The following is a 17,020-nucleotide window of genomic DNA, read 5'->3' as shown; positions in this document are numbered from 1 at the left end:
GGTACAGCATCCCCATTTTTGAGGACGCATTCGAACACACCTAACTGTTTGCAGTTTGTTAATATTGGTTTTCATATTCTTCCTTTCTGCTCAGCAGAAATGAAATAGATACGTACATCATCCAGAAATGAAATCAGCAAGAGCAACCCAAACCCCTGAAGAAGAGCCAATAATTAACATGCCCCCCAAAAGATTAAATTATCATAGCATATTTTTATTTAAAAGTATTTTTTTCACCCCACTAGCCCTCCAAAAAGAAAAATAGATCCAAAAACTTCTCCAGGCTCTTCCTTCTCCAGCTTTTACCTGAATTTTGCCAAGTCTTGTTAAAGCAATTCAAGCAGTGGATCAAAAGGTTATCATTAAGACTAGCAGTAGACCTAATTCTACATTTTGGCAAAATTCCACATTCACCCTTTTGAGGCAAACAAGCAGCATTTATATTAAAGCTCATATGGCATTGTTTTAAATTGGTCTATTTGCAACAGGTCAGTAGAATATTTTTTACACAGATAATTTCCTCTCAACTAGTGATATCAAAAATGATTGCTCAGAGTGATTTCTTTCTTACGTTTTAATTAAATTGAGGGGGAAAAAACAAGTTTGGTAGAGATTAGGTCAAGCCTCATAAAACACAAGAAATTCTGATTAAAATACTTTTTGCCCAAACAGGGTGAATGCAGGGAGGATCTGATATGTGTGCTGTAAATCAAACTGTATATTGAGGACAAGGACATTAAGAATTCACCTTGTATTGCTTTGCAGTACTTCTTGCCCTTAGAAACAGTAATCAGTCTGTACAAAGCACTTTTAACACTGATAAATCTCTCCAAAGTTTCCTGATTAAAATGCTCCTCAGTTATTTACTATTCCCCATTTGCCAGTAATGCTGAAGTGAAGGAAATTGTACTATGGGTATAGGTACAGAAATCGTACACTGAATTTTCTCCGCCCTCCATAAGTTAGGCACCAATTCAGCAAAGCATATGCTTTACTTTAAGTACAAGTTTAGATCCCGTTGACTTCAACTTTCACAATATTTTCTGGTTTTTTTTCCTTAAAGCCCCAGGTCCTGGTGTCATATGTTTATGTGAGAATCTCAGTTTTCATTTGAAAACAAAAGTAAGTTTCTGGCACTCATTTCTGTGAAGAAAAGCTTGGAAACATGAACCTTTAAGGCTCAAAAACCAGAAGACAAATAAAAAAACCCAACTTATTTTTTTTAATCTTATTCTTTAAGCCAATCTCATGATTTTTGAATGCATGGGGTCAGTAATATGGCAAATGTCACTGTTAGACCTACAGATTCCAAACTGGTATGGAATAGTAAGCTGGTTTCTATCCTGTCTCATGCTGCATCAACAGTTTCAGATACATCCTGATTGTAAAATCATTATCCTTGATGATGTGTAAGTAGCATTTTCATATCACAGATAGATTTACTTTTTATTATTTATTGAGGTTACACCTTAAACTCCTCAGATTTCAATGGAACTGCACAGGAATAAAAACAGGGTGCCACTGGGGTGAAAACATTTTGGCAATTTGCTGATGGTAGACTATCCAGTTCAGCAAGGTTGAACTAATCACTAATCATAGACTGCAACATTTTCAAATTATTGCTGTGAGTACCATTTTATGTTAAGGGCCCCTGCTAATTTCCATGCAAGTAAGTGGAAAGTCTTTCATTTACATCACTGAGAGCTGGATTGGGCCTTGGGGCCCTGCTCCTGCTCCGATTGAAATCAATGGCAAAAAACCTATTGAATTCAGTGGTGCAGAACAGGCACTAAGAGAGCAAATCCTTGTAAAATTAAAGGAATTTTATCACTCCTTGTCCATGCTTTTGCTATCTCTCCAGCCCACTCACAATCCCTGTCCCAGTATGTCCCATTGAAAGAGCCACTGCAATCTTAGCTACACAGGGCTAGGTTCACAAAAAACAACAACAGCAACAAAACATAAGTATAGAGGTGCTAACTTTTAGGTGCCCAATGATTCTTTCATTATTTATCCACAGTGCAGCAGCTTCAACATGGGTGGGGGGAGTGGAGAGAGAGAGAGAGAGAAAGAGAGATTCTATAGCTAAAGGTTAGAGCAGCCAATTGGGAAGTGGAAACCCAGGATCCAGTCATACTACTCCACTTAAGTTTTTAATCATTTATCCACAGTGGATCTGCTTCAACAGTAGAAGCTGAGAGTCCTACATCAGACTATCCCATAGCCCAGTGGTTAGAGCACTCAGTCAATTCCCTTCTCCCACTCAGGTGGAGGGGGGGACTTGAACCAGCGTCTCCCACATCCCAGCTCTAACCTCTGTGCTAAAAGTTATGAGGGAGGGCTGCTGTCTCTGCTGCAGAGGCTGTTTTGTGTATGGTTATTTAGAGGGGACCAATCTAGTAGGTGAAGTTTAAGCACAGTTACCAAATTAGACCCTGCAGGTAAATTAGGTGGAGTTGTGCATTGCTCTGGGGCCTAGGCATCTGGACTCCTGTTGTGTGTCTGCAGTGCACATGGGCAGAGGCACAAACATAGGTGTGACAACTGGTGTGTGTATTGATGTGTTGCCTTCCTGCTTATTGCTTCCTGTTCCCTCTTCCTGTTCTTGTTTGTCTCCTTGTTTCTGCTCCCTGAACTCAGTGTTCCAGTTGCTGTTACTCTGTATGTATGTGTACACATAGCATTGGGATTGCGAAGTTACTGAGGGTCTGCTGCTGTGTATCGTTCCTTGGCCTAGCTCAATACCTAGCTGAGCATGCCCTTGTCAAGCCACTGTTTGATTTAACCAGGGCTAAGGCCAGTTGGTTTGGACAAAGCAAGGTTTTGAAATCCTGCATGAAGCCTTCTATCAGATCCAATCCCATGCTTATTTTGATCTAAGGAAACTTGTAATGATTCAGATTGATGCGTACAATTGGGGCTAGGGTGCAGGTCTGCTCCAGAAGGGGTGTTCTGTTAAATTTGCATCCATACTTTCATCCTCACAAAAGCACATTATTCCCATTATTGCCAGCTTGGCAATGCATTTTGCTATTGTACACTTCAAAGTCCACTTAGTGGGAAGACATTTTACATTAGAAACAGATCATTTGCCTATTTTGGGCCTCAGTCATAAAGCCATTGATCTACTGAGCGTGAGGCTGTGGTGGTAGATTATTCAATTGCAGCAGTATGACTTTAATTTAGTACATAGAAAGTAAAATGTAATTTACTTGTACATGCTCTTTTGAGAAATTCTGCTGGGTTGGCACTCTCGTATGCAGAAACAGCAGAGTACACTGAATGCTTTTTCCTGAAAGATATGCCAATTTAGCTTAGGGCAGACCACTGATGCCTCTCTTTAAGATGTTGAACAGTGCAAGCTGCTATGTTCTGTGTGAACAGATTAGACAGACCCAGTCCTTATGAAAGCTTTGTCTACGTCATAAACCATTTGTTCTGAGATCACGGTGCAGACATATCTTATGCAGAGGAGCTTGGGTGATAGTTCTAGCAGCAATGCAACAAATAGTGCTGGATGTGGCTCATGGAGGACATTTGAGAGTTATGAAGATGAAGGAACTTCTGAGTAATTATGCTTGGTGGCCAGAGGCAGGATCAGGGCTCAGACAATGAGCATCATGTGAAGGTTGATCCTCCAAAGGAGGATACAGGGAACAACAGGCCAGTTAGCCTCACCTCAGTCCCTAGAAAGCTCATGGAGCAGGTCCTCAAGGAATCAGTTTTGAAGTACTTAGAGGAGAGGAAAGTGATCAGGAACAGTTAGCATGGATTCAACAAGGGCAAGTCATGCCTGACTAACCTAATTGCATTTTATGATGAGATAACTGGCTCTGTGGATGAGGGAAAGCAGTGGATGTGTTATTCTTTGACTTTAGCAAAGCTTTTGATAGGGTGTCCCACAGTATTCTTGCCAGCAAGTTAAAGAAGTATGGGCTGGATGAATGGACTATAAGGTGGATAGAAAGCTGTCTAGATCATCAGGCTCAACAGGTAGTGATCAATGGCTCCATGTCTAGTTGCCAGCTGGTATCAAGCGGAGTGCCTCAAGGGTCAGTCCTGGGGCCAGTTTTGTTCAATATCTTCATTAATGATCTGGAGGATGGCATGGACGGAACCCTCAGCAAGTTTGCAGATGACACTAAACTTGGAGGAGTGGCAGATACGCTGGAGGGTAGGGATAGGATACAGAGGGAACTAGACAAATTAGAGGATTGGGCCAAAAGAAATCTGATGAGGTTCAACAAGGATAAGTGCAGAGTTCTGCACTTAGGCTGGAAAATCCCATGCACTGCTACACAGTAGGGACCAAGTGGCTAGGCAGCAGTTCTGCAGAAAAGGACCTAGGAGTTATGGTGGATGAGAAGCTGGATATGAGTCAACAGTGTGCCCTTGTTGCCAAGAAGGCTAATGGCATTTTGCACTGTATAAGTAGGAGCATTACCAGCAGATCGAGGGACGTGATCATTCCCCTCTATTTGGCATAGGTGAGGCCTCATCTGGAGTACTGTGTCCAGTTTTGGGCCCCATACTACAAGAAGGATGTAGAAAAATTGGAAAGAGTCCAACAGAGGGCAACAAAAATGATTAGGGGGCTGGAGCACACGATTTATGAGGAGAGGCTGAGGGAATTGGGATTATTTAGTCTGCAGAAGAGAAGAATGAATGGGGATTTGATAGCTGCTTTCAACTACCTGAAAGGGGGTTCCAAAGAGGATGGATCTAGACTGTTCTCAGTGGTAGCAGATGAGAGAACAAGGAGTCTCAAGTTGCAGTGGAAGAGGTTTAGGTTGGATATCAGGAAAATCTTTTTCACTCGGAGGGTGGTGAAGCACTGGACTGCGTTACCTAGGGAGGTGGTGGGATCTCCTTCCTTTGAGGTTTTTAAGGTCAGGCTTGACAAAGCCCTGGCTGGGATGATTTAGTTGGGGATTGGTCCTGCTTTGAGCAGTGGGTTGGACTAGATGATCTCCTGAGGTCCCTTCCAACCCTGATATTCTATGATTCTATGGCATGCTCAGCCTGCACAACGCATAGAACTGCTGCTTCTCCTGTACCCTTGAAAATGCTGTGTACCATCTTGAAGGAAATGGGATAGCGGAGAGACTATGTGGGACTCTGAAGAAGCATGTAGCTTGCATAGTGGAGGAACATTGAGATACACCCTTCCTTATTGTTATGAGTCGTGGTTTACATGATGTTCGGAATACACCTCTTGGAAGTACTTGAAAAACCCTGTTCTATCGGCTCTTCTGCCAACCTATGATGACCAAGATGTCTATGCTGAGGTGAAAGGTTCATCCCTCCCCTTCATTATCCTCGAAGCTGATTGATCTGACCAGGAAACATATAAGTCAACAAGTGTATCCATGCAATACGCCATGTGTTCTATCTGGGACAAGCAATGTATGTTAAGTGAGGATCTGGAAATATTTATGATACTTGTGGAGTGATCTTGCAGGCTGCATAGTAGAGAGTGTGGCAACTGTGTTTATTACAGGCATGTGTTAACCAACAAGATATATTGTCTACTGAAAGGGGAACAGATAGGAAAGCAGACACTCTTTCTAACAATTATGATGTCATGTGGCCAATTGGGGAAGTTGTATGAGAGCAACAGCATCCACACCCTCAGCTGAATCAGAGCTACAGCCTTCGGCCTCAGGATCCCTTGGTGCTTCTGGTAAGCTACCTCTGAACTTTTGAGGAAGAGTAAAGGAAGCTGTAATAACTGGTATGTACGTGTATTGCCTTCCTACTTATTGCTTCCTTCTCCCTCTTCCTGTTCTTGTTTGTTTCCTGGTTCCTGCTCCCTGAACTCAGTTTTCCAGTTCCTCTGTGTGTGTGTGTATACATAGTGTTAGGTGTGTGTAGTTAGGTCCTGCTGCCACATACCATTTGGACTGTTGTTGACTTAACTGGATCATAGTCAACATGAGGGGGTCAACAAACATGTGGACAAGGGGGATCCAGTGGACATAGTGTACTTAGATTTCCAGAAAGCCTTTGACAAGGTCCCTCAACAAAGGCTCTTATGTAAATTAGTTGTCATGGGATAAGAGGGAAGATCCTTTCATGGACTGAGAACTGGTTAAAAGTCAGGGAACAAAGGGTAGGAATAAATGGTAAATTTTCAGAATGGAGAGGGGTAACCAGTGGTGTTCCCCAAGGGTCAGTCCTAGGACCAATCCTATTCAACCTATTCATAAATGATTTGGAGAAAGGGGTAAACAGTGAGGTGGCAAAGTTTGCAGATGATACTGAACTGCTCAAGATAGTTAAGACCAAAGCAGACTGTGAAGAACTTCAAAAAGATCTCACAAAACTAAGTGATTGGGCAACTAAATGGCAAATGAAATTTAATGTGGATAAATGTAAAGTAATACATATGGGAAAAAATAACCCCAACTATATATACAATATGATGGGGGCTAATTTAGATACAACTAATCAGGAGGAAGATCTTGGAGTCATCGTGGATAGTTCTCTAAAGACATCCACGCAGTGTGCAGCAGCAGTCAAAAAAGCAAACAGGATGTTAGGAATAATTAAAAACGGGATAGAGAATAAGACGGAGAATATCTTATTGCCCTCTTTTCAATCCATGGTACACCCACATCTTGAATACTGCATACAGATGTGGTCCCCTCATCTCAAAAAAGATATACTGGCATTAGAAAAGATTCAGAAAAGGGCAACTAAAGTGATTAGGGGTTTTAGAACTGGTCCCATATGAGGAGAGATTAAAAAGACTTGGACTTTTCAGCTTGGAAAAGAGGAGACTAAGGGGGGGGGATATGATAGAGGTATATAAAATCATGAGTGGTGTGGAGAAAGTGAATCAGGAAAAGTTATTTACTTGTTCCCATAATATAAGAACTAGGGGCTACCAAATGAAATTAATGGGCAGCAGGTTTAAACAAATAAAAGGAAGTTCTTCTTCACTCAGTGCACAGTTAACCTGGGAACTCCTTGCCTGAGGAGATTGTGAAGGCTAGGACTATAACAGGGTTTAAAAGAGAACTGGATAAATTCATGGAGGTTAAGACCATTAATGGCTATTAGCCAGGATGGGTAAAGAATGGTGTCCCTAGCCTCTGTTTGTCAGAGGGTGGAGATGGATGGCAGGAGAGAGATCACTTGATCATTACCTGTTAGGTTCACTCCCTCTGCGGCACCTGGCATTGGCCACTGTTGGTAGACAGAATATTGGGCTGGATGGACTTTTGGTCTAACCCATTATGGCCATTCTTATCTTCTTATGGTTATTACATGCTTTGATTGACCATCTACCTGCATGTCCTGCTTTGATTTCCTTGTGTTTTGGGATTGCTGCATCAGAATATAACAATTCATGTGTAGGCAACTTTTACTGCAAAAAAATTAAGAGCTGATTCAGTCTAGATTCCTACAGGATTTGGGGGTGGTTGTTTTGTGAATCCCAGTAGACCCTGATTTGGGAATTTAGGCACCTAAAAAGACAGGCATCTAAGTCCTTTTTGTGAATTCAGCTGACAGTGTCCAGTGGTGTTACAGAAGCTATTTTTCAGTTGTCTTTCCACAATAGAAATGTGCAATTTACACTGCCTATCCTTCCTTATTTCCCCGTGATGATGGTTGCTAACTTCCATCCTAAGACGTGATTTTGAAATAAGACTCAAGGGATTCCTTTACTTCAGCCATTTAAGAGAACTGGTTATAAGGAGGGGATGAAGAAAGCAGTGTTTAAATGGTATTTTTTAACAGTGTGAAGAAGTTCTGATAAGTTATCCACTGAATTGGCCTTCCCTCCCCATCCCAGGTTCTGTCTGTCTTCAAACTCTACTGTCTTGCCCTTCTTCCATTTTGTGATCTCATCCCTTTTCCCCCTGTTCCACTGGGCAGGAATTCACAGGGGTCAGTAGTGTTGGGGAAGGGACCAAATCAGTCATCCCTAGACTGTGTGTGTGTGAAGGCCCCAAGCTCAGGTTCTCTGGCCTGCTTCGTTAGTAATGGGAGACAAGACTAAATAGTGAAGTGCAAACAGGCAAGTTTATTTACAAAACACAGGTGTACAGATAATAAGGACTCCCAACTTAACTTATCAATAATAAAACAAACTCAGTTGTCAACAGATAGAATTGGTTTGAAGTCCGAACCCAGAAGTCCTTACAAAGATACTAGGGGAAATATATAACAAGAAACAAACTTAATCACACTACCATATCTCAATGGCAGGAGAAGCAGGTAGGTGGTTACTAGGTTGTTCCTACTACCTGCTTGTTGTACCAGACACTTCTCTCTGGCTGGAGAGCACTGACCTTCAAGCACCACAGTGGTAAGGATAGCAGCCTGGATACTGCTTATGACAGCTCAGTGGGCCAATAGCCTTACAGGACCATCCCTCAGCTGCCTGAAGAGATCACAGCCCAGCTATGGTCTCTGGCAGACAAATGGCAAATAGCCCTGAGGGGCGGGTGAATGCCCCTTAAATAACCTCATTGTTGCTGGACAGATTTTAGTCAGGTGACCTTCCCTTTTTTCCCCACACATTTTATTAAAGGCACCAAACTTGGTCTCCCAGCATGGAGGCCAACGGCAACAAGTTAAAAACAAATATGGCCAACATGGAAACCAAAACTAAAGATTCTTCCACAACATATCCCTTCCTTGACAATGAGCTGCCATGGGTACCTTTAGTTGCCACACCTGATTTAAACTGGTGGTGCATCGCTATGTATGTCTTGATTGGTAACCCCTCTAATTTTTACTTTCACCCAGCAGATGGTCACAAGAATGGATACAATGGTTACAAATTGAACCACCAAAACAATGACAAACAGATCAATTTGGATTCGTCATTAATGATTCATTTCAGTAGGACTTACAAAAAGCGATTCCCACCAGTGTGCAAATTTGGAAGATTGAAGCACTCTTTTAAAGGTCTTTTCAGTTTGGGTTGTGGAATTAGAACCCAACAGTTATCATAGTATTTTTACCTTGTCCACAAACTCCTTTACACATTGCTCCAAGTCTGGATGCTTTACTAATTGTCTTAGCATGCTAAGGTTAGCATCAAGACTATTGGGGTCTACGTTATCTGGTACAGATTATAGGCTCACCTTACATCCTCAGTATTCATTTTTTCAGAGATAAAGCTGATATCACATCCCTTTAAAGACAATACAAAGGATAAGCACAGATTTATATGGGGATCATTAACAATTGGGTAAAAGAAATTATCAGTGAACTGATCACAGGAACTTCTGACACAAACAGTGATTATTAATTAGTACCAACTCTGATTGGTGTGTTACCTGAGGTTGCAGGTTGTAATGACTTAGCACAGATGAAGGTAAAAGGCATATGTGAGGTCCTTGATATATTTCACTTGAGCAAACATATCCAGTGTTTGCTTCCCATGTACATACGGTTGTATCTATACCATAATTCTCCTCGTGGTTTTTTATTACCTATCTTGGCAGATTAATGGGGGTCATTACTGTGTGATTAATGTTAATTCCCAGGAGAATCAGAGGGTATATTCAATTTATAGTGCCATTAGCATTGGCGAGTATGTAGATTTTGATCTTGTGAGCATCTATATCTTAATTAAAACTTAACGGTTTCCACAAGGAGTGGTAGTTCCTCTCAAAAGGAGACATATCTTTTAACAGAGGGATGCTGCTCTGGAATCCTGTTCTTATGATGCCTCCAGTGACAATTTGGAGCCACATTTGCACATGGGTGCAGGTCAGTGCCCATGAAGTGTTACACTGAGTGGCAGTCATGGCATCTATGACCCTTTTAAGATCTGGCCTTGAGCTTTATACCATGATTGTAGAGTAGTGATTACATTATAGTTAAACTCTACAATTTTGTTAAGGAACTCTGTTAAAGGATGGTTCAGTGATGTTAGCTCATGCCCTATATTACTACACTGAGCTAGAGTACCAGAACTGAGGGCATTAACTACCCCTAAACCTGTTCCAATTCCACGTAGCACCTTTGCAGTAAGACGCCTTTTCTGCTTGGCATATCTAGGCTGTGCACTGCTGATCCAGGAGTTCCATCCCATTTCAAGCGCTTGAGTAAACGGGGTACATGCAGATTGTATATGGTTTACTAGGACTTGCATGTCCACTGTGATCTTTCTTAAGGCATAACTGGGATGAACTACCATCATACGTTTCAGGTCTTCCTTAATGACTACAGGGCCTATATGGCTAACATAAGGTTTGGGGATTACATGCACCTGTATTTGTTGCCTTGCCCCAAACAAGAGTCCAGACCCCTGTATCATTACTGGTCACAGAAATACTTAACTCTCCCTGGGAGCTGACCTTATTTACAAATGGTCTGTTTAATGAACAAAAACTATTTACATTGCAAGTCACGTTACAATATTGGCGAGGAACATTTTCACACTTTAAATCGATGAAATATTGCTGAGAAGGGGTATTCAATCTCATTCTCTGTGAGGGGATATAGAATTGGACATCGGAATACACCTTAACACCAAATGTCCCCTCTTTGGCCTTACCCACCAGATTAGATGAGATGCATGCACACTTAAGAGGACTCTTTGACACTAGACCTCCTGTGCAACCAGTGACTCGAAGATCATGGAGCTCCCAAATGCAGGTCTTTGCCAGTTTGGATACTTTATCCAGGGGCAAGATTTCTTTAATTGACAAAACACCATTGAATGATGCCAAAATTAGATTGGCTCTTTCTCCCTGCTCCTCCTTTCATTGGAGGATACAGTGATCTCTTTTGTACCCAAATATTGAGACAGGACCAACAACATCCACTACTGCATACCTTTGGCTCACTAGGTTGTAGACCTCTGATATTCATCACTGACTTCATGGTACAATAGTACTAGTCACCCTCATATACAGAAATCATAAGACATGTATTTATAGGACATATTAACCACGTAAGGTGATTGTTGTTTCTTGACTCCTGTGATACAGAACAGAGAGAGACAACAATTACCTTATTTTATAACAGTATGAACATTAGCTTAAACTCCCTTTCAGTCCTTTATTTGACTGGAATGAAGTCACTTAAGTTTGGGTTTTCCTCCCTTGTTGCCCTTAAATTCCAGTTCATAAACTACAGCACTAGCCTTATTAGTAATGAGAACCAGTCCTACCCATCTGGGGCTGAAGGTAGGTCCCTTTTCTGAATAATATTTGTACCATATCTTCTCCTCAACCTCCCATTCTTTGGGCTTGAAGGAGTCTCCTAACCTTCTATCCATGGATCTGATATTGGTTTTTAGTTGGATAGACACCTGACACTGGATATTCCTAATGTCCTGTAAGATCTTCCTTATTAGTTGAACAATGTGTAACTGAGGCTGGTACTCATCTGGCAGGATGCTTCCAACCCACCAATGTTCGGGTAGGTGCAAGGGCCATCCAGTCATGGCCTCTTGGGGGGTGAACCCATGGGATGTGATGAGTAAATCTTAGGGACATGAGGCCCAAAGTGAATTTTCTGTTCCAGTCTTTGTTTTGGCTGACTGTTTTTCTAAAGGTACTTTTTAGGGTTCGTCCGCTCCACCAGGCTGCAGCTTTGTGGGTCTGCCACAATGTATAATCTCTGGTGAATCCCTAATACCTGACACAGGGGTTTGGTGACTTTGCCTGTGAAATGGGGCCCTTGATCTGAATCCATTGTTGCAGGTATCCCAAACCTCGAGAAAGTTTTCCCTAAGAGCACCTTGGCAGTTGTAGCAGCTGTATTGGACCTGGTGAGGTATGCCTCCAGCCATTTGGTGAATGCATCGATAATCACCAATATTTATGACCTCGAGCAGTAGTCAGTAAGTGACCAGTGTAGTCTATTTGGATGCAAGATGACAGACTACCAATGGGCTGGAGTTACATGAATTCTTTCACTAGAATATAAAGATTTCCATCTTTATGAAAACAACTTCCATCCATCACCCATATGGTGAGGCCTTGTTCCTTAACTTGAAAGGTGATTTGATGAGATTGGTCTCAGGAATTGGGAGTGGACAAATGTGATCTTGCCCCTTCATCAGCAAGGCATATGGCAAAAATGCTACCTGTGGTACCTTCTCAACCTTTAGACTCCTATTTAAGAGGCTAAGAGTCCAGAAGGCTAGCCTGGGGCTAGATATTCTGCCCTCGTTGATCCTGCCTGAGAGAACATGTTTTACAGGTGTATGTGTGGTTCTGAGGACCCCCACTGGGGCCATTCCCATAATATATTCCCAGTGTCCAATAGCCCACACAAGGCCCAGGACTTCTCTTTCACATGGGCTAAACTGGCGCTCCACCTCACTCAAAATCCTAGAACCATAGGAAATAAGATGTAGGCCAGTTCCATGATCCTGTAACAATACTGCACTAATGGCTTTGTCAGTTGTTGCCAGCTGAAGGTAGAACAACTTCTCAGGTCTTGGATAGGTTAGTGCAGGTGCAGAGGCGAGAGTCTGCTTTAGAGCAGAGAAGGCTTCCTTCTGTTCACTGGTCCATTTCCATTCTTGCCCCTTTTTGAGCAGAAAATACAGTGGTTTGGCTAATTTTGTGTAGCCTTCAGTAAACTCCCTAGAGAAACCCATTAAGCCCAGGAATGATCTAAGTCAGGGGTAGGCAACCTATGGCACATGTGCCAAAGGTGGCATGCAAGCAGATTTTCAGTGGCACTCACACTGCCCAGGTCCTGGCCACCGGTCCGGGGGGCTCTGCATTTTAATTTAATTTTAAATGAAGCTTCTTAAACATTTTAAAAACTTCATTTCCTTTTTTACATACAACAATTGTTTAGTTATATATGATAGATTTATACAAAGAAACCTTCTAAAAACATTAAAATGTATTACTGTCATGCAAAACCTTAAATAAGAGTGAATGAATGAAGACTCGGCACACCACTTCTGAAATGTTGCCGACCCCTGATCTAAGTCCTGAAATGTCCTGTGGTACAGGGAGCTTACATATCAGGCTAACGCATTGAGCGTCTGGTCTCTTGCCATTCTGTCCAAGGTGGATTCCTAGATAGGTGACCTCTGGTGAGACTAACTGTGTCCTTATAGGGTTAATGACAAAACCTGTCGTCTTTATATGGTCCAGGATGACATCTAATATGCAGAGGTTTTCTTCTCAGATAGAGGTGAACACCAGAATGTCATCCACATAACTAAGAATATGCTGCTTATCCTCCAGAGAGTCCCACCTTTTAGAAACTTGTTTGTGGCAAATTGATGGGGTGTTGTGTAGACCCTGTGGTACATGGGTGAAAGTATACTGCTGCTCTCTGTAGATAAAGGTGAATTTGTGTTGAGAGGAAGGTGCAGAGAGATGGAAAAGAATGTGTTAGACAAGTCTAAGACTCTGAACTACCTCTCTCCTGTAGTAACTGCTACCAACACCTCATTACATTTCATGATTACAGGGGCAATCCCGGCTGTAACTCTGTTTAGCTCCCACTAGTCAATTGTGAGGCGGCACATTCTTCCATCTGCCTTGATGACCAGCCAGATTGGTGAATTATATGGGCTCTCTGTTGTTTCTAGCACCTCTTGTTGGAGCAGGGATTTGATGATATCCTTAATACCCTTTTCGGTAGCTGCTGGATACCTATATTGCCTCATTGATTTACGATCGGAACCATCTACCCAGACTTTGGTGGATGTTCTATCACATTGGAGTTTGTTCCCAGCAAATACTTCTAAAGGTGTCTTAGAGCTACCTTCACCACATCAGCTGGCCATTCTGGAAGTTCAAGCTCTTCAGGTGCCTTGATTGCAGCTACTCGGTGAGAAGCTGGGATGATCTCACACTGCTGCTTGTTGGTTTCCTGAACCAGCTGTCTATTTGGCAGGTCCACAGTCAGCCTTAACTCAGAGATTAAATTCATCTCAAGGAGTCCCTGTCCCCCTAAAGATTGGAGGCCAAAGGCTGCCTTGGCAACAATAATGTGGATGTAGCAGGTCACTGGTTCAGTGAAGGGAACCACACATTCTCCCCCACTGAATCTCTCCAATACCTTAGAGTTAGTGGTGGGGGTGCATTTTGCTTCTGGTGCTCCATCCACACAGATTGAAGGTACAGTGGCACCTGTGTAGATGAGCAGTCTTTGCTCTAATTGTCCAAACTCTCCCTTGATGGTAACCAATGCTGAGGGTCTTCCCCAATTGTCATTTTCTATGGGTGCCATAGGTGGGGAAGAAGGGGGAGTTTGGCCTCATCATAATAAATTTGAGGATTTCTCTTGGAGCTGTCAGCTCCTCTTGTGGTGGGCTAGCTTCTGTAACAGCTCCTCCGTGGGAAGGCGGTCTATGGCTTCCCTAGTTTCATATTGCAAAAGTCTCTTCCATATTCTATTTGGAAATGTCTTTTCCTCCTCCCTATATTGGCCATCAAAGTAATTGCCTTTTCTTTGCTAGTCTGGAGATCTTCAGTTCCTCTGTTGCAGTGGGGATCTTCTGCAGGTTCCTTTTAGTCCCCCTCTTGCAGGTTCCTTTTAGTCTTGGGTGACTCCGTGCTTCTGTTACCTTTGTCTGTTACTGTGGCTACTTTTTTCTTAGCTCCATGTGCTGGAAAGGCTTCTCGCTGGATTTCATGGGCTTCCTACAAGTGGTCTTCTAGTTCTTGAGGGAGATATTCTGAGGGTCCATTCGACCAAGAGCTATCCTGAGGGTTGGTGTCAAACCCTGGAGAACTGCTTCCTGGAACTCTGTTGTATCGCAGGAGGGCCCCCGGCCAACCAATATAAAAGCCTTTTCCGGCCTAGATACTTCTCTGATCTCTCACTGGGATTATTGTCTCTCAGAATAATATTTGACAATGAGGTTTTGGTGAGGGTAGTAAAATTTCAAAATGCTCTCATACAGCTGCAATTAGTTGCTTACATCCCCCACTTGCCAGTGTATGGGCAAGGCACCAAATTCTTCATGTGACATACACTGGGATCAGCTATATCCTCACCTTCTACAACTGCAAGGCATATACTTTGGCTAGCCAGTCCAAAACAGTGTCCCTGGTTAAAGGGCTGAGGGCTTTCCCACCCACATGGGCTTTCTCGGGTGTATACAATTTTACTTCACGGTGCTTTTCTATTGGCCTTGCAGACCCTGGCCCATAACTCACCACTGTGGTAGTTACTGGTGCCATAGGCAAGCTCTCAACTGCTGGTGGACTGAGTTCAGGTTGAGCAGAGGGTTGTTATTCCTTTTCCACCCTTTTAACTCTATGCAGTCTAGCCGGTCGATGGAGCTTTTCCATTTCAGAGTCATTGGAACTGGAAAAGCTGTCTGATTCCTCAGAGTCCTTATGCAGGGGGTCTCTGTAGGCTGCTCTCAGAAGCTCCTGAGTCTGCATCAGCTTAGACTGGAGCCTCTGGAGTTCCCGCTGACAATCTGAGTCCTGACTTTCTTTGGTCTGGCTAGACTTGAGCTCCTCCATTAGCTCTGGGATCACTGCTTGAGCCTCCTCCTGTTTAACGTCAGCCTGATGGAGTTCTTTGTCTCTTTAGTTAAAGTGTCCGTCAGGTCTTGGACCTGTAAATCCAAATGACTAGATACCCATCATTCTGGGCTTCCAGTCCCTCTACCTGGCCCTGAAACTTCTCTAGTTCAGCGTCCCTGGCTCTGATTTGCTGCTATAAATGGCTATCATATCTGCCTGGGAGAAGCAGACCTCTTGGAGCCCCCTGGCCATGATGTATAACCCATAAATCAGAGCCCGTTTCTTTTGCTTTTTGTTGGGAGCAGGCTTTCCCTTCACAAACCTCTCCCAACACTTTACAAGGGTAGAATAAGCTTTGCCCATCTTGAGCAGCCCTCTCACCCTAGGGTTTTTCCCTTCTGCAAATATCTCTACACAGTATACAATGGAATTTTATTTTGTACCGGTAACCACCCCACTTCTCCAATGATCCAGGTGCACATGTGGGTCTGTGATGGCTTGGCGGACCAGCTGGGAACTGAAACCACTAGGCCTTTCCGCTGTAGTCCTGAGGTTTACAGGAACTTGCAGGTACTCGGCGGCTCTCAGTAGTGGCTGAGGAGTACCTCAATAGCAGCTTGGTTATTTATGTAGGATGGGGCTCTGCCTGCTATGTCGAGGCAGGGTACAACCTGCTATTAGTCCACAATCCAAGATCAGCCTCAACCTATGGAACGGGGCACTGCCACATACCATGACCTTGGTTAGGCTTTGCTGCCTCAGACTTTCTGCTTGCTTCCTGACCTAGTGGCCTGGAAGTGCAGGCAAGCGGCAACTCAAACTGACAGCACCCACGCTGTTTGGGCCCACTGAAGGAGGCTGATCCTTCACTCACTCTCTGGAGACTAGCCCCTCCTGGACTCTGGCCTGGCAGGGAGTAAAATCAGCAGTCAAGGCCAATGGCTCCTCCTAGCTGCCACTAGGCAGTCAGCCAATGGTGCAATGCCACCCTTGTGGGAAACACCAGCATACGCTGCAGGCACACAGGCCAACCTCCCAATGGTCACCATTTTGGCACCCCCAGAGACAGTTCCCTACCCACACAGCTTACGGAGCTGCCTGCTGTTGAGAACCGAGAGAAAACAATCAAATAAAATGCTAACTACAGAGAAGGGGGTCCTGCCGCGGTCACCATAAACTGTTGGGGCAAGGACTGAATCAGTCAGCCCTAGACCATGTGTGTGTATCAGAAGGCCACGAGCTCAGGTTTTCTGACCTCACCCATATCTAGTGACTAGCTAGATATGTTAGTAATGGGAGAAGTGACTGAATAGTGAAGTGTAAAAATGTAAGTTTATTTAAAAAAAACACAACTGTACAGATAATAAGGACCCCCAACTTAATTATCAATAATAAAACAAGTCAGAGACAGAGACACTAGGGGACATATATCAAGGTAAATGCCCCTTAAATAACCTAGCTGTTGCTGGACAGATTTTAGTCGGGTGACCTTCCCTTTTCCCCAGCACGTTTTAGAAAAGGCACCAAACGTGAGCATGAAGGTCTCCTAACATGAAGGCCAACAGCAACAAGTTAAAAATCAATATGGCCAA

The sequence above is a fragment of the Lepidochelys olivacea genome (genome assembly GCF_965140295.1).
Source record: "Lepidochelys olivacea isolate rLepOli2 genome assembly, chromosome: 2".
NCBI classification, from domain to species: domain Eukaryota; kingdom Metazoa; phylum Chordata; order Testudines; family Cheloniidae; genus Lepidochelys; species Lepidochelys olivacea.
The sequence above is the reverse complement of the archived record's forward strand: the minus strand, read 5'-3'. Positions refer to the sequence as shown.